General features: G+C 41.7%; 1 protein-coding gene across 3 annotated transcripts in view; it reads left to right on the plus strand.

Moving 5' to 3' along the window:
- FRMPD4 (FERM and PDZ domain containing 4) overlaps positions 1–23,427 on the plus strand; it is a 447,655-nt gene that overhangs the window by 150,687 nt on the left and 273,541 nt on the right. The window contains exon 1 of one of the 3 annotated variants that reach the window (XM_073354879.2): positions 5,369–6,111. The exons of the other annotated variants lie outside the window; for them this stretch is intronic. The gene's annotated coding sequence lies outside the window, so the exon portion shown is untranslated. Of the gene's footprint in view, positions 1–5,368; positions 6,112–23,427 lie in introns of those variants that run through there. 3 annotated transcript variants of the gene reach the window in all.

Genomic DNA, 23,427 nt, shown 5'->3' on the forward strand with positions numbered 1-23,427 from the left:
AGAGCTAGGATAGCCAAAGAAAAATGATGTCGCATAATCAGCTTGAAAGAGAATGTGTCTGAGATTTGGGTCTGGCATATTAGAGACTGGAATGAGCTTGTGCTGCCTCAGCCCATTACTTGCAAAATTGGGTGGTTAATATTTGGCTGCCTTCTGTGGGGCTCTGTGTGGTCTTGGTCAGTAATAAAAGGATCTGCAGCGTACAGAAATATAAATGGCAGAGGTGAGACCAGAACTTATGGATCCCACTTAGTGCACCTTACTCTAGGTTACCAGGTTTTTCGGTGGGAATCTCTCTCTCGTCTGCAGAATGTTGCACAGTTTAGTGGAATGGATAGCCTGATCCAACTTGAATGTGGAATTTTCAGCAAAATCCAATACACATGAGAAGCAGAGTGTGTGCAATCATTTTTTATCCTGAGGCGTGCACACAAAAATGGGGGGTCAGTGGGCTTTTTTTCAAAGTGTTCAAATATCAGAATGCAGAGCCAAAATATCATGCCGTATATATTTCTATATACACAAATTTATTTCAGTCTGTGTCATGATTTTGTAAGTAGTGAGGTTGGCAGTGCTGCAAAACAAGAAAATTCATAATAAAGGAGGGGGGAAAAGAGGTAGGACAAGGGTTAGAATAACATCCTGCAGTTACTCATCAAGACATGTACACGTGATGGTTGTGGTTTGATTTCAATTAATTCATGATTTATTCAGTGAATAGTTACAGATCTGGGATAGATGAACAGACCTTGGCAGCATGTCTCACGTTTTGAATCCCCTTTTTTCAGGAGTAAGAACTTGTTTTCCTCTTAAGCAGCCATTTTGTCTGCCAAGTTGACGTTTTCTTCCTTGGCATATTTAGAAGAAAGCCCCGAGGAAAGAATTAATGCTAAGCACCTTGTCATAAATATAAAGGGAAGGGTAAACCCCTTTGAAATCCCTCCTGGCCAGGGGAAAGCTCCTCTCACCTGTAAAGGGTTAAGAAGCTAAAGGTAACCTCGCTGGCACCTGACCAAAATGACCAATGAGGAGACAAGATACTTTCAAAAGCTGGGAGGAGGGAGAGAAACAAAGGGTTTGTGTGTCTGTCTGTAGTCGTCTTGGCCAGGGACAGAACAGGAATGGAGCCTTAGAACTTTTAGTAAGTAATCTAGCTAGGTATGTGTTAGATTATGATTTCTTTAAATGGCTGAGAAAAGAATTGTGCTGAATAGAATAACTATTTCTGTCTGTGTATCTTTTTTGTAACTTAAGGTTTTGCCTAGAGGGGTTCTCTATGTTTTTGAATCTAATTACCCTGTAAGATATCTACCATCCTGATTTTACAGGGGGGATTTCTTTAATTCTATTTACTTCTATTTTTTATTAAAAGTCTTCTTGTAAAACACTGAATGCTTTTTCATTGTTCTCAGATCCAAGGGTTTGGGTCTGTGGTCACCTAGGCGAATTGGTGAGGCTTTTTACCAAACCTTGTCCAGGAAGTAGGGTGCAAGGTTTTGGGAAGTATTTTGGGGGGAAAGACGCGTCCAAACAGCTCTTCCCCAGTAACCAGTATTAGTTTGGTGGTGGTAGCGGCCATTCCAAGGATAACGGGGGTAATATTTTGTACCTTGGGGAAGTTTTGACCTAAGCTGGTAAAGATAAGCTTAGGAGGTTTTTCATGCAGGTCCCCACATCTGTACCCTAGAGTTCAGAGTGGGGGAGGAACCTTGACATGGTGGCAGCGGTGGGATTAACCTGAAATCATTTTGAGATCCAGTTGAGATTTTTTGAACTAGAAATACAGATTTTAAAAAGGAATTTTTAGGAAGTCCAGAAGGCAGCTTTGAAACTGAAAGCAGCTTGGTTTCTCTCTGCTTTGTGGCCAAGCAGAGACAAAAGGGGATTCTCTTGTGAATTGCAGGTTTCATTTGCCTGGAGGCAGGGTACTTAACTCCTGCAGGGAAATTCACAGTCTTCCAACCCAGAGGTTTGTTTTTTTTTTCTTTTCTTCCTAAAAGTAAATAGGGGGTGTGTGCTCTACCCATTTGCCTGGAGACAAAAGTGGCAGGGTTTTTTTTTTAGGATTTTGATTTTTTTTTTTGTTTTACAAGGAGCACAGGTTTGAAAAGAAATTTTTTTTTTTTCTTCGTTGGGCTGGGTAAGCAGGTTTCCAAGTAGTTGGAGGTTTTTTGCTTTAATTTGGGCCCAGAGCAGAGACAAGGGAATTGTCTTTTTCTGTAGGCTGACAATCACTATCAGAGAATAGGTATTCTATTCCAGCACAGCAAAATTTTACAGCCAAGTTTTGTTGTTTATTTCTAAACCTCAGGTGTAAAGTTAGTTAAAAACAGAGAGGTTAGAATGACCAAATCCTCAGCTCGACTACAGCTGGAATTAGCCAAATTTCAGGCTGAGGAAAAACAAAGGGAACATGAAAGACAGATAGAACTCATGCGGCTGGAGAAGGAGGTACAGGAGGCTGCCCACAAGAGGGAAATGGAGGCAAGGAAGCATGTGGAGGAGATGGAGAGGATAAAGGCCCAGCAGAATATACCAACAAACCCTAGCAATCCTTCTCCAGGTACCACTTCCCATCCCAGAAAGTTCCCCACCTACAAGGCAGGTGATGATACTGAGGCCTTCTTAGAAAACTTCGAAAGGGCCTGCCTTGGGTACAACATCTCTACTGACCAATACATGGTAGAGCTGAGGCCGCAGCTCAGTGGACCCTTAGCTGAGGTGGCAGCTGAAATGCCTAAAGAACATATGAACAAGTATGAACTGTTTAAATCCAAGGCGAGAGTCAGAATGGGGATAACACCCGAGCAGTCTCGTCGGAGGTTCAGAGCCCTAAGGTGGAAACCAGACATGTCATTTACCCGACATGCCTACCACATTGTGAAACATTGGGATGCCTGGATATCAGGAGCAAGTGTTGAATCTCCAGTAAATTTGCCCTTCCTAATGCAAATGGAACAATTCTTAGAGGGTGTTCCTGAGGAAATAGAAAGATACATCCTAGATGGGAAACCCAAAACTGTAATCGAGGCAGGAGAGATTGGAGCCAGATGGGTGGAGGTGGCAGAGAAGAAGAAAACTGGTCGCAGTTGGAGCGGAGACCAGAAGGGACCACCCCAGACCACACCCTATTACCGGGGGCCGCCCAAAGCCCCACGTACCTCCCAAAGAACCCTCCAGACCCCTTATCGTCCCACCACCCCGTTCTCCAGCAACCCTCCTCGTCCCAGTGACCCGTCAGCTGGACGATGTTTTAAGTGTAACGAGCTGGGGCATGTAAAGGCCAACTGCCCCAAGAACCCCAACAGATTACAGTTCATTGCACCGGAATCACACCAGAGGTCCACAGGCCCAGATACCTCCCAGATACCCTTGGAGCGGAGGGAAACTGTGAGTGTGGGCGGGAAGAAGGTCACCGCGTGGAGGGACACCGGAGCACAAGTGTCAGCTATCCATGCTTCCTTAGTGGACCCCAATTTAATCAACCCAGAGATCCAAGTGACGATTCAACCCTTCAAGTCCAACTCTTTCAATTTGCCTACAGCCAAGTTGCCTGTCCAGTACAAGGGCTGGTCAGGAATGTGGACTTTTGCAGTCTATGATGATTATCCCATCCCCATGCTGTTGGGGGAAGACTTGGCCAATCATGTGAAGCAGGCCAAGAGGGTGGGAATGGTCACCCGCAACCAGGCTAAACAAGCCGTGAGGCCTAGCTCTGTTCCGGAAACTTCTATCAGGACCCAGTCAGAGGTGATGGACCTGGACCCCAGGCCAATGTCTGCAACAGCAGTAGTGGATCCAGTCCCAGAGACCCAGACGGAACCAGTCCCAGAACCGGAACCAGCCGAACAACCAACACCAGACCCCGTGTCAGCACTGAATCCAGTACTTGCAACCTCAACACCAGAGGGCCCCACCGAACCTGAACTGGCAGCAGCCGATAACCCTACACAAGAGGCTCAGCCGGAGCCTGAATCCCAACATAGTGCACCAGCGGAGAGCGGTTCACAGTCAACAGAAACAGCTCCATCCCCTATATCGCTTCCAGAGGGACCAAGCCTATGTCCCCAATCCAATGAGGAACTGATGTCTCCAGCATCAAGGGAACAGTTCCAGACCGAACAGGAAGCAGATGAAAGCCTCCAGAGAGCTTGGACGGCGGCACGGAGCAACCCACCGCCTCTCAGATCTTCTAATCGATCCAGAGAATTAAAGGTTTGTCAGTTTACAGCCCAGGGAGGAGACGACGCTGAGTGGCCTGAAGGTGTTTACTACGAAGGGAAATGTGCTGGTGGTGTGGAAGAGGTGAACCTCTCCATGACCCTTGGGCGTATGCAGCGACAGCAGATCCAGGAGCTGTGCACTAGCTACGCGCCAACGTTCTCAGCCACCCCAGGACTGACTGAACGGGCATACCACTCCATTGACACAGGTAATGCTCACCCAATTAGGGTCCACCCTTACCGGGTGTCTCCTCAAGCTAAAACTGCTATAGAACGGGAGATCCAGGATATGTTACATATGGGTGTAATCCGCCCCTCTGAAAGTGCATGGGCATCTCCAGTGGTTCTAGTTCCCAAACCAGATGGGGAAATACGTTTTTGCGTGGACTACCGTAAGCTAAATGCTGTAACTCGCCCAGACAACTATCCCATGCCACGCACAGATGAACTATTAGAGAAACTGGGAAGGGCCCAGTTCATCTCTACCTTGGACTTAACCAAGGGGTACTGGCAGGTACCGCTAGATGAATCTGCCAAGGAAAGGTCAGCCTTCATCACACATCTCGGGCTGTATGAATTTAATGTACTCCCTTTCGGGCTGCGAAATGCACCCGCCACTTTCCAAAGACTTGTAGATGGTCTCCTAGTGGGATTAGGAGAATATGCAGTCGCCTACCTTGACGATGTGGCCATATTTTCGGATTCCTGGGCAGACCACCTGGAACATCTACAAAAAGTCCTTGAGCGCATAAGGGAGGCAGGACTAACTGTTAAGGCTAAGAAGTGTCAAATAGGCCTAAACAGAGTGACTTACCTTGGACACCAGGTGGGTCAAGGAACTATCAGCCCCCTACAGGCCAAAGTGGATGCTATCCAAAAGTGGCCTGTCCCAAAGTCAAAGAAACAGGTTCAATCCTTCTTAGGCTTGGCCGGTTATTACAGACGATTTGTACCGCACTACAGCCAAATCGCTGCCCCACTGACAGACCTAACCAAAAAGAAACAGCCAAATGCTGTTCAGTGGACCGGAAGGTGTCAGAAGGCCTTTAACAAGCTTAAAGCGACACTCATGTCTGACCCTGTACTAAGGGCCCCAGACTTTGACAAACCGTTCCTAGTAACCACAGATGCATCCGAGCGTGGTGTGGGAGCAGTTTTAATGCAGAAAGGACCTGATCAAGAATTCCACCCTGTAGTGTTTCTCAGCAAAAAACTGTCTGAGAGGGAAAGCAACTGGTCAGTCACTGAAAAAGAATGTTATGCCATTGTCTACGCTCTGGAAAAGCTACGCCCATATGTTTGGGGACGGCGTTTCCACCTGCAAACCGACCATGCTGCACTAAAGTGGCTTCACACCGTCAAAGAAACTAACAGAAAACTTCTTCGGTGGAGTTTAGCTCTCCAAGATTTTGATTTCGACATCCAACACATCTCAGGAGCTTCTAACAAAGTGGCTGATGCACTCTCCCGTGAAAGTTTCCCAGAATCAACTGGTTAAAATCGTCCTTGAGATGTGAAAAATATTGTTAGTCTTTATGTACTTGGTAGTATATTTAGAGATGCATGTGTCTTATTAACTCTGTTTTCCTAGAGCTCCAGGAAGAAATCCCAGCCAGTGTTTCACCCTAGCTGAGATTTGGGGGGCGTGTCATAAATATAAAGGGAAGGGTAAACCCCTTTGAAATCCCTCCTGGCCAGGGGAAAGCTCCTCTCACCTGTAAAGGGTTAAGAAGCTAAAGGTAACCTCGCTGGCACCTGACCAAAATGACCAATGAGGAGACAAGATACTTTCAAAAGCTGGGAGGAGGGAGAGAAACAAAGGGTTTGTGTGTCTGTCTGTAGTCGTCTTGGCCAGGGACAGAACAGGAATGGAGCCTTAGAACTTTTAGTAAGTAATCTAGCTAGGTATGTGTTAGATTATGATTTCTTTAAATGGCTGAGAAAAGAATTGTGCTGAATAGAATAACTATTTCTGTCTGTGTATCTTTTTTGTAACTTAAGGTTTTGCCTAGAGGGGTTCTCTATGTTTTTGAATCTAATTACCCTGTAAGATATCTACCATCCTGATTTTACAGGGGGGATTTCTTTAATTCTATTTACTTCTATTTTTTATTAAAAGTCTTCTTGTAAAACACTGAATGCTTTTTCATTGTTCTCAGATCCAAGGGTTTGGGTCTGTGGTCACCTATGCAAATTGGTGAGGCTTTTTATCCAACATTTCCCAGGAAAGGGGGAGTGCAAGTGTTGGGAGGATTGTTCATTGTTCTTAAGATCCAAGGGTCTGGGTCTGTAGTCACCTAGGCGAATTGGTGAGGCTTTTTACCAAACCTTGTCCAGGAAGTAGGGTGCAAGGTTTTGGGAAGTATTTTGGGGGGAAAGACGCGTCCAAACAGCTCTTCCCCAGTAACCAGTATTAGTTTGGTGGTGGTAGCGGCCATTCCAAGGATAACGGGGGTAATATTTTGTACCTTGGGGAAGTTTTGACCTAAGCTGGTAAAGATAAGCTTAGGAGGTTTTTCATGCAGGTCCCCACATCTGTACCCTAGAGTTCAGAGTGGGGGAGGAACCTTGACACACCTCCTGAACCATAATGCAGCTGATATACTATGCTGTGTATAAAACATTGAGGGTTTGCTCATTTTCACAATATTCCAAGACTACCAAGCAAGAGTTTGATTTTTAGAAATAAAAATACATTTTTTATTCATGGTACAAACTACAGCTATAGAATTTTTGAGGGGGGGGATTACTATTTATGAACATTTCATTTGAAAAACAGATTGTACTTAATAAATGATGCCTGACTAACCCTGATCCTGATGATTAAATATGTACCAGCTGACTTTTGATTTGCTAACCTTTTGATCTCGAAAGATTTGTTTTAAATCTGAGGTCACACTTTCTAGAAGAAATGCCTCTCTCCCTGATCCTGTAGTTATATTTATACTATTATACACAATTGGGGTAGTTAATTTTTTAGACAAGGGGATTATTTTTTCTCTTTTGGCCCTGCATGGTTTTGCTTTCAAAGGCTCAGGAGGAGACTCTGTTGGAAGCAGAGCACAGCTCCGTATTCAAAGGTAGGCCTGAAATAAGCTTTGGAGATGGACTCTCTTCACAACGAGGGTTCCCCAAAGGCGTCCATTGCTACTTCATCTTGTGAAAAATCAGGAGGCAATGCTGCTGCTGTTGTGTTCATAAAGACACAGAGTTTTGTCTCCTCCATCAGGTTTCTGTCTTGGTAGTGACTGAAATCAAGCTGCAAAAAGAGCACTTCTGTTGCCATCCTTAACAGGACCAAGTGTGATGGGAATTTGGGTTTTTCCATGTGAATACCAACCATTGGAACTTAGTTTAATTAATTGTGTGTGTGTTGCCTGAAAGCATAAGATTATATACAAATAATTCCTTTTACTGTTTTACTCAAGACCCTAATCAAGATAAATCTAAAGTTCATTAATTTTTTGCATGCGAGGAGACTCTGACGTGAACAAGGGCACAGACTTATTTTGAAATCTGTAACCTGTAGGTACAATTTGTTTCCTTTGAAAAATTCAGAATATTTCCATTGTATTCAGGAAGTGGTATTAGAATCCCTTTGTCACTAATGAAATACTTGTAAATTCACATATCAGTAATTTTAGTATTGAGTTTTCTAGCAATGTAGTTACAGGTGTATTTTAAGCCCTTTTCTATAGAGAAAAGAAATATTTCTGTTCCAAAAAGAAATATCAGATACGGAGCTGAGTGAATAATTTCTAATGAATATTTTATCTAATGAATTTTGTCTTTCTCTGAGTTACCAGGGACATACCAACCCTTTTTTTTTCAAACTTATTCATTGTTTAGAATTTTTCAAAGGATTTTTTTGGTTTAGCTCTTTGACCTGCTATTCAAAATTCAGACTGTTGCTTGGTTGTAGATCAAATAAATATGTGATCTGTTTTTTCCCTCTTTCTTGATTGGGTGAATACCATTTTTATTATATGGGTTCTGGTGCAAATGCTTATGGGTAAACAAATGTAATGTTTGTGGAAGCTTAGCACTTGCTTTTTGCAGTAAAACAGGAAGTGACCACAAAATGCATACAAACCTGCTCATTTGCATAAATATGTTTTTAGCCCTTCTCTAATCTGATTCAAAACATTTCACTGGTGAAAGTGCAGCCTTAAATAAAAAAGAAGCGATATCTCACAGAAAAAGATTAGCTATTAAATTAAATGTGTCCTTACTAACTTTTAATATGTTCTTCCTATGGTTTATAAACCGTGTGTATTGGGAAGGAAGGACTTGACCCAGTCAGAGCCCAAATTTTCATATTGAACTTGATCATTGAAGCAGCTACCATTTTCTATAGAGGCTCTTCAGTACATATCACATATTTATAAATGGTTGGGTTTTTTAGGCTGTTTTTTTAAATGTGAAACGTTTTGTTACAGGTTACAGTGGTGAAAATTAGTTTGGGACCTTAGAGCCCAGGGTAAGAATCTATACTTCCTTGCCTCCATAATATGGTATGGTGCTTATACTACAAACGTTATCAATAAATCCTATTCCTAGAGGAGAATTTCCTGAAGATAATACTGGGGCGTGATTGTGATTGCTCCACTTCTTGTACTTGGGGCACCACTAATTCCTTTTACGCTTAGCTGCTGCTGCTGGCTCCTTTGCTGCTCTTCAGCAGTTTGGTTTGAAGAAGGACACTTGTTCTGTGAATTATTTTTTTTTTGTTTCTTCCTTTTTTCTTGTTTCCTCCTTTGTCTTCCTCTTTGAAGATCATTAATTAACCCCAATTATGGTAGTACTGTTCTTGCAACTTACAGTAGTTTCCCATATTATCACTCTTCCTTAGGGCTTCCAAAACTTTCTTGCACAAGAATAATTTTTTTCTCTCTTAGCCATAATTAATTTTGGAATTTACCATTGCAGGTCTCCAGAGAAACTTTTGTCTATCAGTGATTTAAATGTAAAAGACATAGTGACGTGGGCAGGATTCATTTATAACCCTCAAAAGACTCATACGGGAAATGGCGTCATTATTTCATCACTGGATGTCTGTGAGCAGTAGTGGGACTTAAGTTAAAATTTTTCAAATGTAAATATTATTTGCTTGGTCCCTGGAGGGAGATTATTTAGCTCACCCTAGATGTCATTACTAATGGCTTGTAACTGGACTTTAAAACCAATCAGTGAGATAATGTTTATGGCACATTAGGCTGTACAGCAGGTCTCTGCCCTGCAGGTAGCCGGGCCTAGTTATGTTTTTTTAAAAATATCCCGAACAAATATGCTTTAAGCAGTAGTCAATTATTGGATGGCTAGACCCTTTTCCCCCTGACTTTTTCCATGACATGATTACCCATAGGCAAACTGGTGTGCTGCAATCAATGTTTTGTTTCATTTAGTTTGATTTTAAAGGGTCTCCTAGCTAAGTAATGAAAAAAATAGATGTCAGACACAGAATGACTCGGTCACATATGTTTTCCCACGTAGTATTTGGTAGTTGCTTATTCTTAATATTATTTAATGTAATCTCTTATTAATTGTGTATACTTCAGTTTTGTATCTTAATATGGGTTCTCCTGAAGCATTCATCTGGGGCTTCGCCTTCTCCCACCAGGATTCCTACTTTACCATGTTCATTCTTCTGCACTCTGCTTGCTAATGGGAATGTTTGTGTTCAGGCATGGGAAAGCATGATGTATTATATCTGTTTATTTCAGCTTATAACTTTGCACACTAAAATAAAAAAATTAATTGCTGATAATGTGTGTCCCCCTGCTGCGATCTGGACACACCATTGTATACAACAAAGATTGTTCTGTCGCTTCTCTTAGGTGGCATTCAGTACCCCACTGGCATCACTGCCTGTTTCAACGGAGCATGGGCAAATATTTCTTGAGATCAATGGGTCCTCTTACTCCTGGGGAAAGAAAAATATTACCTTTATAGAATTCAGTGTTCTCGCCCGCTTCCCAATGCTAGCATCTCTTCACAAACAAAAGAGAGCCCTTCTCAAATCTGTTTAATGACACTGACACTTTCACAATCACTCCCCTCTACTTTTATCTGCATCAGGTTTTCCCATGGGCTACTTTGCTATTCCAAAGTATTGTAATTGTGAGGGGAGGAGGCTGGGGAAACAGATCCAAGGCTTCAGATGGATTAACAGCCTTATGAAAATTTGGAGGTTCAAAATGGAAAACTCTTTACTTTACCCCAAAAGCCATCAGGACCTGAGGATATTGTGGCGTTTGTTAACCTGAGATTGCTTCATGTTACATGTGCCTTGGATTAGACAATCAGAATTTTTGTGTCCCTTCACTTTCCTGGGCAAGCTCAGGAAAGCGGACAAAATCATGGTGATAACAGCTGCAGTAATGTGGAATGATTTTTTTGTTCTAGGATAGAACCACAGATATGGCGTTAGAACCAATTCGGGGGAAAATCCTTAACCTCTCCATGTTCTGGGAACTCACCCTAATAATGGAGGGGGAAAAATCTCACATCACCCCAAATCACTTACCTAAAAGTTCTGGTAGGCATCTAGATAGTAAAAGAATCCATTTCCCCTCAATTGAGAGGCAGCAAAAACTGAAAAAGCAAGTCCCTAATTAATTATTTTCCCTGATTCAGTTGTAACAATGCCAATACCACCTGAGGCAAGAATAGAAGCTAATTGCCCTTAAAATCCCTTCAGCGAGGACAGGTCAACTTTTGCTTCTGTTCTCAAATAGGGGGCCCTCATTAGATAATGTTGGCTGTGGACAACATTCTTTTTAAGATGCGGAAGCTCTCAGGACAAGAGGGCAGAGAAGGGCTTTTCCCTTAGGAAAGTAAATATTTTCATCTCTTCTGTAATCAGTTTTGGTAGATCTGTTTGACAGCTAGGAGGAGCAAACTTCATCATCTGGGCTAGTGGCAACCAGTCACAGCAAACAGCAAATTTACTGGAAATGGTGTTTTTCTACTTAAGATGATTTTTTTAATTAGCTTAAAAATATAGCAAGAAATATTAGCTAAAATTAGCACCACTTCAACCACAGAAGAGAGAATGAATTGAAACAGGTCTTGACACTTAAATGTGAGCAAAAGCATATCTAAAACAATTGGTTACTTTACAACATAAATGTTTTTTCCAGACAACACACAATCATGTGCTAGTCCAGGCAGCTGTCTCTCTTTCTCTCATTTATTTTACAATAGTCTTGGGCAAAGGTAAATGTGTTCTTCAAACCCTAGGCCTGTTTGGCCCATCTCCTGGGTCCTTAATGCGAAGAACCAAAGTCTTTTAAACAACAGAGCTGTATGTACTTTGAACTGCTTATGCTTAAATGGAGCTCTGCGGCTTTGGTGCATGGATATATTGGCTGTCCTGAATTGATTTAGGTGCTAACCCAGAGATATTAAATAGAATGGAAATTCTTTGAAAAAGAGAAACCGCCAGTAGTCAAAGTGCCTGCTCTCTGCTTCCTTGTCATACCAAATAACAAAAATGTTGTGAAGCAGCACAGCATTTGCAGTGTGATTAGTTGCATCACTTACTCAGATTCTGAAAAATAAACCCATTTAGATGGCAAACCATGACAAGCGTTACAAGAAATAATGGGCTTTAAGCAGGAAGAAAGTCACAATTAAGCTGAAACTTAGCACTGTGAATACAGTTAAACAATGTAACATGCTCTTAGGAGAGCTAGTGATATCATTGCCACAGAGATGTTCCAAACTGGATTTGACACCTATGTTTGGGGGATAATTTAATCAGTCCTCCATCTAGCGGAATGGACTAGCTATTAATAGCCCTTTAGAACTCTGTTTGAATTCTAATGAAATCTGTGATCTGTTGCATTTGAAGTTGCCTTAAAAGTCTATGAGCAGTTCACTATCGTACTAACTCATTTTAAACCTCAGTGTTTGGTTCCTTCGGTTAGTAATCAGGAAGAAGTACTGAGGATGGCATGATCTCCTGTAATTTCTAGAAACAGAAATTGAGGACCTGAAACTGCAGCAGATTGTGTTACATCATCATGTTTTACATAATAATTTGGCAATTGTGACTGGAGCTGGGAGAAAATTTTTGACCAAAACATTTTTTAGTAAAAAATGCAGATTTGGGTCCATGGAAACATTTCACAAATTTGTGACAACTTCACTGAATTGTTTTGGCCCTTTTCTTCCCTCCACCCCCTACAATATCTGAAATAAAAATCCTTTGTGTGACAGATATGGCAATGTTCTGGGAGACCTTACTGAATTAAATTTAAGTATCTTTGGGGTTCCATTGTGTTAATAGTTTATGTATTATCGTGGGCTGGGAGTATGTGTAACCTCTCGAAAGGTGGAGATGTTATAGATGTGACATCTAGGAGTTCAAAGAAATATATTGAACATGTACCAAGCAAGCATGGATTTCTGGAACCATAAATGTTACATGGATTTCCTGGGGAATACCTCAGTACAGGTTAATACAAATCCCCCCCACCCCCCGGTTATGCAGAAACCCAGCCTCTTGAAGCTACACCCTGAAGGGAGGATACTTGTCTGCTGATTACTTGTTTTTGGAGACTAGATATCAAATCCTGAGATGTGTAAAGAAATGGCTGAACTGCCCAGCGTGGGTTCTGGTTCTGAAATGTTTATGAACTTGTAACCATGGGGAAAACCCAGTTGTGGGGTTGAAGGACTGACACTTACTAAGAATCCTAGGCTGGAGTTGGGGGTGACCTCTGATGAGCTTTTTAGCATGCATGTAGGGTCTTTCATAGTTTTTAATGCATTTTCTCTGTAATGGTTTCACCTCAAGAATAAATGTGCTTACTGAGAAAGGGTTCTTTGGTAACCTGTAACTGTGGTCAATACACTGGTCACAGCCTCTGGAGAGAAAGCAAAGCACAGATTCTGGCCTTTTAGGCATGCTGGCTTGCTGGGGATATCGCAATACATAGCTAGGATCTGTGCAGCCTTAAAAACCTCCTGTCAGGAGAGAGTAAGATGTGACTCTCTGCCCAAGAAAAGTGATAGTTTGGAGTTGGAATCTTTTATGTGGGTGCCCTCGAGGGACTATGGAAGTGGAATATAGGTGCAGTTCACCTGAAACTCTAATGTTTTGTGTTGACATTTTCAAATGTTTCAATTTTTTTATTTGAAACAACAGTTTGAAAATTTCCATTAATTTTATTTTTTAAAAATCATTAAAATTATTGAAATTTAAATGAATCGTTTAATTTCAAGTCAAACTAAACATTTTGTCTGACCTCAAATGATTTTTAAAAAACTTTCAGAACTGTCAACAAACCAATTATTTGCAGAGCTGTAGTCATTATTCTGTGATCAGTGAAACAGTTGTGTTTTTGTCTTAATGATGAGGGCTGCAATCTGAAACAAGGGGCAATTTTGTCATCCTAGAAAGTTTCAATTTTGCGTCTCATTCTTCAAAATGTTTGCTGTGGACCTACAGCATTCCACACATATATATGTAATTGCTTTTGTTCTAGGACTCCTTAAACCTTAGTTGCTTAGTGGCAGCAAATTGATCAAAATCTTTTAAGTTCCACTTCCTTGCTCTGCACACTGACCAAACTAATGAAGTGCAGCTTTGGGTAGACAGTTACAATCTTTGAGCCAGTGTGCTAATTCTGAGTTATTGGAGAGGAACAAGAGACACATAACAATAGGAGAGAGAGAGAAACAAAAGTCTGAGGAAACAAGAGACAGTGAAACAGGCTCAGATACAACAAAAGCAAAGTAGAAGGGAAATAGAGGAAACACAGGCACATCATAAGGAGAAAGTGTGGGCTGGAGACCAGTATTCCCTCTAATTTTTCACAGGCCGTGTGCACAAAAAATTTCTGCTGTGCAAATTGTTGTGCTTCTGTGCAAATTTTTGTGCGTGCGGTGTTTCGCTGTGTGCGTGGGGTTTAGGATCTGTGTGCCCACACGCACAGCTTAGAGGGAACAGTGGTGGAGACCAGAAGAAATTGTAGAGGAGATAGAGAAAAATATTAAAGGAAGAAAGAAAATGAAAGCGAGAAGTAATACAAAATAGACCAGGAAGGTTTAAGGAGAACCAAAATGGCGGGGAAAATATTATAGGATACATGTCTTACTGTTAAATGTGTTTGAAGAGGACTGTCAAAAGAGCATATACTTCTAACATGCATAGAGAGAGGAGAACCTATATTAATGAAAATTTGACATATGCATGTAGCGGGAGAAGAACTCTGCATCTTCTGGGATATTTCTGTACACTGCCAGCATTTGTGTGGCATTTATCTTTTGATAAGATGCATGAGACACCCTGGGATTGGGAAGGCAGTAGTGGATATAGTCCATGAGAGGATTTCTCTTATACATGTGTACAGAATGTAACCTGATGGAAACCAAAGTAATGCAGGTGGCCAGATATTCTAAGAATGATGACTGCATTTCAGGAGTGGAGATAACAATATGCATGAATTCATCATAGGCCGGTGTATATTCTTGTTGTATTTGTTATTAAAAAGGCCCAGAATGCAGTTCAAATGTATGGGTTCATCCCCAGCCCAAAAGAATAATGAGATTTTAAAAAATTATTTTGGGGATGGTTCAAAGATTATTTGCTTTGTTATTTTTGAGCCCTCGGGATTCATGTTTTCAAGCTTTTCTCCACAAAACTTAGGACTACAAGTGTTCCTTTAAAAAAATGAAGGCTTAGATTCTCAAGTAATGACATGGATCCAGTAGCTGGACTGTAAGGAAAATTCCAAACATGAGACTCATGGTAAAGGGGAGGATCCCCAACTTGTGTAAATTGTCACAGCTCCATTAATGAGCTGAGGATCTGCCCCAAAATCACAAACATGGAGCTTGTCATATCTTTGCTTTTAAGTTAGTTTCTAATGATTTCTACAAACTCTCTCTTTTTTTTTTTTAAACTTGTAGCTTAAGAGGAAGGACAGGAAGTGGGATGACTCAGTAGAGTTATCTTATTCTTATGGAAGACACCATACATTGTGTTCAGTGGCAGAAACAGTTGATTTGGATAGGAGCGTAGCTTCTATTTTGACCAGTGCTGTTTGTGGCAGGTCAGTACCTAAAGTAGTTCAAATATAGAGTCTGTGAGGAGTTACAAATGATCCTGTGGGGGTTAGGCATTTAATTCCCTTAGTTGTCTTTGGAAATACCAGCAAGAACATTTATGAGGCTTGTTCAAAACAACATATTGGGCTAGATTTAGCAAAGCTGTCCCACAGAGGTGCAAATTCCAACTTCCTGCAATGGTCCAGCAATGACTATGCGCAGAATGGGAAAGTACCACTGTGCGAAAAAGATGGTTGTAGAGGTTCCATCAGTGGTGGAGCTCTTTAAAACACACCAGATTTTCTTCAGAGAGCGGTTGCATCCACGGGCTTTCTAGATGAGCTGGCCAAATTCTGTTTTTTGGCCTGCATTGACAATTTTTGGGACAATGTAGGCCTCTTACATGCCCTACCTTGCAAATGTCCCCCTAAACTTTAGAGTTACAGCTGTTTTGTGCTGCTACAACCCACTCTCCAGTTGACGGTGCATCTGGCCCAATATCCATATGAAACAGTCACAAGTTGACTGTGACTATGTTAATACAGTGCCTCTACTAGCTGTGTAAGAATAATTATGTAGACTAGGCTGATCATAAGTATATCTCTCTGTTATTCCAGTTCATACTCTGTATTTCTCCTTTACAGAGATGCTTGCCAGGTATTGGAGCCAGTAGGGGCAATATTGGAGAAATCTCTGCATTATTCCTTTGTGATAAGTTTCCTCAGAGCAGTTTCTAATATCAAGCGCCAAGATGAGAATTTTGATTTCTGTGCAGGTTCCTGTAGGTAACTACTTCTGATAAACCGCTATTGCTTCTGAAGTAATAAGGGTCTATTCCCTGTTGTACACAGGTAGTGTTTTTGTTAATCTCTGTTTTAGGCATTTATGTGCCCCCATCACTGTAGTATCTGAGCACCTCACAGTCTTTTAATCCCCCCAATGTCTCTGTGAGGTAGGGAAGAACTATTGTCCCCATTTTACAGATGGTAACTGAGGCAAAGTGACTTGCTGAAGGTCACGCAGGAAGTCTGGTGGATCAGAGAATTTGAACTTTGGTCTTCCAAGTCTTTGGCTAGTGCCCGAACCACTAACGCTTCCTCAAGTTAGCCTGTAAAGTGAGAGAGCTAGCTGGTATTTCCTGCATTTATCCTTTCCAATTCCTTTGTCATTATGAAAGCCTTTTAAAAAATCATCATAGCTTTTCTTCTAAAACTGGGATTAATTTCATACTTGCCAAGAGGTGACTGACTAGCTAGTCTTTGCTCTTGAACTTTTCCAGACAAGGTTGATGGTATATCATGTTTAGATTTGGCCCTGGTCTTTAACATTATGATTTATATGAACAGAAAGATTTCATATTATGATTCCTTTATTTGTTGGTTGTATAGGATTATATGCTTTCCTGATTAAAACCATTAGTTGTCCAGGAGGTCAGAGATAGAGGACGATAGTTATATGTCATGGTTATATCTAATATTCTGAAACAGTTAAGTGGTGACCACAGTAGATCAGAGAAGTAACTTCATAAAAAGAAAAGGAGTACTTGTGGCACCTTAGAGACTAACAAATTAGGTGCCACAAGTACTCCTTTTCTTTTTGCAAATACAGACTAACACGGCTGCTACTCTGAAAGCTTTAAATTTACAACTCATTATTCAGGCAGAATAGAGTTAAACAAAATATGGCACATTGGTTCAACTGTTATATTATGCAGATCAGATATTGATGCTATGTTGATGCTTGATATCAGGATATTTCCTTTTTATTGCACCCTTCTGCCCATTAAAATAAAAAAATATTAGAGTAGGTAACTGGTCGAGTTGTTCTGCCAAATAAAAATAAAAATAAATGTTTGGTTCTTAAAAAAAACAACAACAAAAAAACCACACAAGATATTTTCTGCGTTTTAAAATATGTTCAGCTAGGGCCATTACAGGCAGAAGATAACATCTTACAGTCAGAATGAACAATTCAAGTATCAAGCAAAAAGAAAAGGAGTACTTGTGGCACCTTAGAGACTAACCAATTTATTTGAGCATAAGCTTTCGTGAGCTACAGTTCACTTCATCGGATGCATACTGTAGAAACTGCAGAAGACATTATATACACAGAGACCATGAAACAATACCTCCTCCCACCCCACTCTCCTGCTGGTAATAGCTTATCTAAAGTGATCACTCTCCTTACAATGTGCATGATAATCAAGATGAGGCCATTTCCAGCACAAATCCAGGTTTTCTCACCCTCCGCCCCCCCCCCCCCCCCAAACTCACTCTCCTGCTGGTAATAGCCCATCCAAAGTGACCGCTCTCCCTACAATGTGCATAATAATCAAGGTGGGCCATTTCCAGCATAAATCCAAGTTTAACCAGAAAGTCTTGGGGGGGGAGGGGGTAGGAAAAACAAGGGGAAATAGGCTATCTTGCCTAATGACTTAGCCACTCCCAGTCTCTATTTAAGCCTAAATTAATAGTATCCAATTTGCAAATGAATTCCAATTCAGCAGTTTCTCGCTGGAGTCTGGATTTGAAGTTTTTTTACAGGGCCTAATAACATCAGCCACACGATCAGAGGCTCGTTCACCTGCACATCCACCAATGTGATATATGCCATCATGTGTCTGCAATGCCCCTCTGCCATGTACATTGGTCAAACTGGACTGTCTCAACGTAAAAGAATAAATGGACACAAATCAGATGTCAAGAATTATAACATTCATAAACCAGTCGGAGAACACTTCAATCTCTCCGGTCACACAATTACAGACATGAAGGTCGCTATCTTAAAACAAAAAAACTTCAAATCCAGACTCCAGCGAGAAACTGCTGAATTGGAATTCATTTGCAAATTGGATACTATTAATTTTGGCTTAAATAGAGACTGGGAGTGGCTAAGTCATTATGCAAGGTAGCCTATTTCCCCTTGTTTTTTCCTACCCCTCCCCCCCCAGACATTCTGGTTAAACTTGGATTTATGCTGGAAATGGCCCACCTTGATTATCATGCACATTGTAGGGAGAGTGGTCACTTTGGATGGGCTATTACCAGCAGGAGAGTGAGTTTGTGTGGGGGGGGACGGAGGGTGAGAGAACCTGGATTTGTGCTGGAAATGGCCCAACTTGAAGATCATGCACATTGTAAGGAGAGTGATCGCTTTAGATAAGCTATTACCAGCAGGAGAGTGGGGTGGGAGGAGGTATTGTTTCATGGTCTCTGTGTATATAATGTCTTCTGCAGTTTCCACAGTATGCATCCGATGAAGTGAGCTGTAGCTCACGAAAGCTTATGCTCAAATAAATTGGTTAGTCTCTAAGGTGCCACAAGTACTCCTTTTCTTTTTGCGAATACAGACTAACACGGCTGTTACTCTAAAACCTGTCAAGTATAAAGCTGTCAAATATTTATTTGGTATTCTATCTGTCAGCTCTTTGTGGGATGGGAGAAGCCCCACATACCATACACAAAAAATAACATTTCTGTTTTAAATCAATTTCACTGGTTTCAATGGACTTCATAGTAGGGTTGCCAACTTTCTAATTCCAGAAAACTGAACACCCTTGCCCCACCCACCGCCCTGCCTCTTCCTTGAGGCCCCGCCCCTGCATGAGGCCCCACTCCCCACACACTCCAACCCCCCCTCCCTCCGTTGCTTGCTCTCCCCCACCCTTTCTCGTGTGCTCATTTTTACTGCAAGGCCCGAACAGGCATATTTATTGTTTTGACAGATGTATTATGCTAAATTCAAGTTTTATTTGTGAGAGGATGCTAGAGCTGGCAGCAAAATAGTCAAAAAGGGTAATTTTTTAAAAAATGAAATTTCACAAAAGTTTTCATGATTCTTTCCCTTCCTCTTCCTGTTTTTCGTAACCAGCTCCATGTTTTTTTGTTCGCTAAAGTTATTGTAATTTTATGTGTGGAATTAGGACCACATGTTATCACTGCTGCAATGGCTCTATTAAAGGCCCATTCCCCAAGCCCAGATACAAATCCATAGAGCACAACCACAGAAATGCACACCTGTCCAAATACCTATAAAAATAAATCTGAAGAAACTGACTACCACACCTTCATGCAGATACACATGTGTATTCATGTGTACACATCTAGCATGTGCTAACACATATACTTCCACATTATTTATTAGTACAATTGTTTAGTGCCTAGAGACCCCAACTAAGATCAGGGCTCCAGGGTGGTAGGTGCTGGGCATACACATAAAAAGAGAGAGTCTGCAACAAAGAGTTTATAATGTAGCTAGATAAAAGTGGGGAGAAATGTAGAATACATTGGCTCTTCTGCAATTTCTAGTCAACAACATTCACTTTTTAAGAAATAATGTATTTCTTTTAGAGTTCCCTTCTCTTTTGACAACTTGTTATGAAATGAATACACACATTTTATGTCAAATTTTTGTGTGTGCAAGCCAGCAAAAGGAATAAGTCAGTTAGGCTGCACATTTTATTCACACAGGTATACACACATGCAGCAATACATACACCTCCCTACACAAAGACACACAGTCTCTTACACACATACAATGCCTGCATGCGCACACTTGCCTACACAGAGACACTTTTTCATACACTTTTCCAGGGGCTGCCTAAATCACCCAGCTGGAAAGGGAGGCGGGTGGGCTGGAGGGGAGAAGATGGGGGGTGGGGTGGAGGAGAGAGGATGGGGAGAGAAAGAGACCAAGGATAAGAGCAGGGTGGGAGTGAGAGGGGGCAGTGAAGGAGAGAGGAGGAGGAGGTGTGGGGGGTATGTGGGGTGGATGGAGATTCGGGGGAGGCAGAAAGCTACAGGTGTATGAGGATGTGAGGGGCACAGGGGTGTATAGGGACATAATGGGAGGGCAGCAGTGTATGGAGGCAAATGGGGTGTGGTGGGTGAGGGATATGGGGCTGGCGGCTCTGGGAGGCAGAGAGGATGGGTGGGAGAGCGCTGTAAGGGTTCAGGGTTGAGATGGGTAGGTGTGGGGGGTGGGATGGGACGGGGGAGGGACGCAATGACTGGGGGATGGAGGGGTGAGGGGTGGGACGGGGAGGGATGCAGTGAGGGAGATGGGGGTGCGGCCCCATTCCCAGCACTTGAAGATGGGGATACACATACCTTCAACTCCTGGGTTCCAGCGATGGGGCGACAGACCATGGTTTGTAGCAGGGCACGTGCCACAGCTCTAGCCCAGCCACACGAGGAGCGTGAGGAGAAGAGGGCTGGGCAGCAGCGGGAGAAGCACGTGCCACATGACCCCTCAACAGCCACCAGCTGAGCGCTCATGAGTGGCGCTAATTCCTGCCCTGCCCTGCTCTGACCCATCCAATGGGAGCTGTGGCTGTGGACAGGGCAGCACGCAGACTCCCCCAGGCAACCCCTAAGGCTAGGTGCCGGATATGCCAGCTGCTTCCGGACCCAGGAGCTGTGTGGGTTGCCGTGCTAGCATGGAGTCTGCCAGCCCCACTGTGGCACCGCGAACCGGACATTCAACGGCCCAGTCAGCAGTGCTGATGGGAGCCGTCAGGATTCCTTTTCGACCGAGTGTTCTTGTCCAAAACCAGACACCTGGTCATCCTATTTCACAGCACAATATGATCCTATGAAGTTTTGACATGGGAATATTGTTTTCTAGCCATAAAGAGAAAAACGTGCTTTCAGTCTGGATTTCACATTACAAAAAATCAAGGGGAAAAAACACTTTTAAATATGAGAGCATAAAGTTAGGCTCGTAAATCCATACATAGGCCACTAAGTAAGTGGCCTGCTTTTGAATGCAATGAGTATCCAGCAGTCTCCGTTGTCTTGAGCAGGAATTGCTACTCCGTTCTTTTGAAAATCAGGCCACTTATTCTGGTGATGAAATATGGATTTAGAAAAAGTTTGAAAATCTGAGCTCTAATATGTTTTCATGAGAGAGTGTAGTTCAGCCATGTTGAACTGATTCACAATTCTGATCCCCCAGCAGACTGGCAGGCTAACTTCCTGTACCTTCCCCCCCAAAAATTGGTCCAATAAAAGATATTACTTCACCTTCCTGGTCATGTTAACTCTGTATATTTAAAGCGATTTAAAGGTGCAGTACATATCATAACATTTCCTCTACATCTACATAACTATGCGTACCACCAGAGAGACCTGCTTTTAACACATCATTTTAAAAGCTTACAGCAACAAATAAAACAGAGAGCAAGAGATACCCTAATACTAATACTCTAAGACTCTGAATCCGCAAAATTTATGCGTGTGACTACTGGTAATTTGTGTAAAATTATCCATGGCATGAGTCGTTATGGGGTCAGAGTCTTTCACATCAAAAATACTGGATGAAACCAAAAGAAAAATCCCAATTCAAGCAATAATAATACATGTATTACTATAATTTTCATCTTAAAAATTCTTTACCTGCATTAGCTAATTTAATCCTTCCAGCAGGAGTACTTTGGCAGAGCTCCGATTCTGAGCGCAAATTTTCATTATAACTTTGATAGGAATACAATTACTCCTTCTGTGCCTTCATCCATAAAAGGAAATTAGGGTAATATTCCAGTGGAGACTTGACAGGACAGAAATGATACTACTTGACCTTTTCTACATATATGTGCTGCACCAATTGACTATTTTATGTCTAATTGGATGCAAAACTCATTGAGGAACTCAGTGGAATCTTATCCTACATTTTAGCAAGCTACGCTTTCTCTGTCATCCTCTTCCAAATTCCCTTCCGCCCTCCTTCCCTCCCCCGCCCAAAAAAAGAAAGAAAAAGTTAAAAAGGAAGCAAATTGTGGCAGGTAGAGAACTAAGAATACCTAAGAGCCAGATAGTCCTGCCATCCTTATTCACCATTAATATGACCTCACTCCACAAACAATTGTGTACATAAGGAAGAAAGCTAAAAGCATTTGTGAAAATTTTCTAATCCCCATAAATTACCAGGGAATTTACTTGAAAAGCGGTAAGTACAAACAAGGTTTGAACTGAACTAGTGTGTCATACCGGCATCATGCCAGCTTGTCATACTAGGCCATAAAAGGCACTGATGACTTTTACTGTAATTTCCTGGGCTGCCGTGCCACATTGCAGCTATTGTGAAAGCAGAGCATTTCTCAGAATATGCATGGCCTTTCTGAAACTCCCTATCAAGCAAAGTGAGGCGAGTGTGAGTCTGAAATACCTGTTTTCTGGAACTAGTATGTCACCAGCATTAGCTGCAAATTTAATATTCTTGGTGTACCAAGTCCCAGAGTGCAAGTGGTAGGATGCAGCTGTTGCCAAATTGGAAGAATTCATGCAGAGTGCAACTTCAGAGTGCAGGTGGCAATGAAGCGAAGATGTTATAGGAAGGAGGTAGCTCAGTGATAGGCAAATAAAGAAGGAGACTGAAGAATTGTAATATAGAGTTAAAAGGAATGAAATGGGGGATTTGATGAAAGCAAGGAGATAAACAAAAATAGATTTAAAAACAAAAAAAAGAGGCAACATAATTTAAGGTTAGTAATTTTTTTTTTTCATTTTTCTTTGACTAAAAGGAGATGTGGAGGAGATGATGGTGAGATAGGATGCAGAATCTTTGTCAATCATGCTTCAGAATTTGATGACTGTTCTGGGCAGGGAGCAAACCAGCACCTTTGCCCCCAATAATTTGAACACAGACGACCTGTTTTTGTTGTTACAGCTGGATGACCATAGATTTTTAAAAAAAACCCACAATTTCTTGCTTGCTGTCTTGGAATGTAAGCTCTCTGGGCAGAGACTGTGATTTCCTAAATGTGTGGAACTGCTACTTAATATAAATAATAATTAAATGGTTGAGAACGGTAGAATTATTTATGTGGAAGGCAAACAGACCTCCGTGTTTGCCAAGCCTGTTAGTTATTTTTTGATGGCTGGTTAAATCTAGTTATCCCAACCCAAGACGGATGATCTAATATGAAAACCAGTATAGAAGGAATAATTTGCAAAATCATCTTGCAGTGACCAAACATTTAACATTACAATATAATCTTTAAAGGACAGAATCTGGGTAGTTCAGTATATTTAGTTTCTATAGGTTTTTATGCAAATTACTATCAGGGAGCTTTAGAAATTAATGTGGATTACTAATAAAGGGGATAAAGCACAATTATTTTTAGCCCGGTATTGACAATAGCATCTTG

The sequence above is a fragment of the Lepidochelys kempii genome, chromosome 1 (assembly GCF_965140285.1).
Source record: "Lepidochelys kempii isolate rLepKem1 chromosome 1, rLepKem1.hap1, whole genome shotgun sequence".
Taxonomy (NCBI): domain Eukaryota; kingdom Metazoa; phylum Chordata; order Testudines; family Cheloniidae; genus Lepidochelys; species Lepidochelys kempii.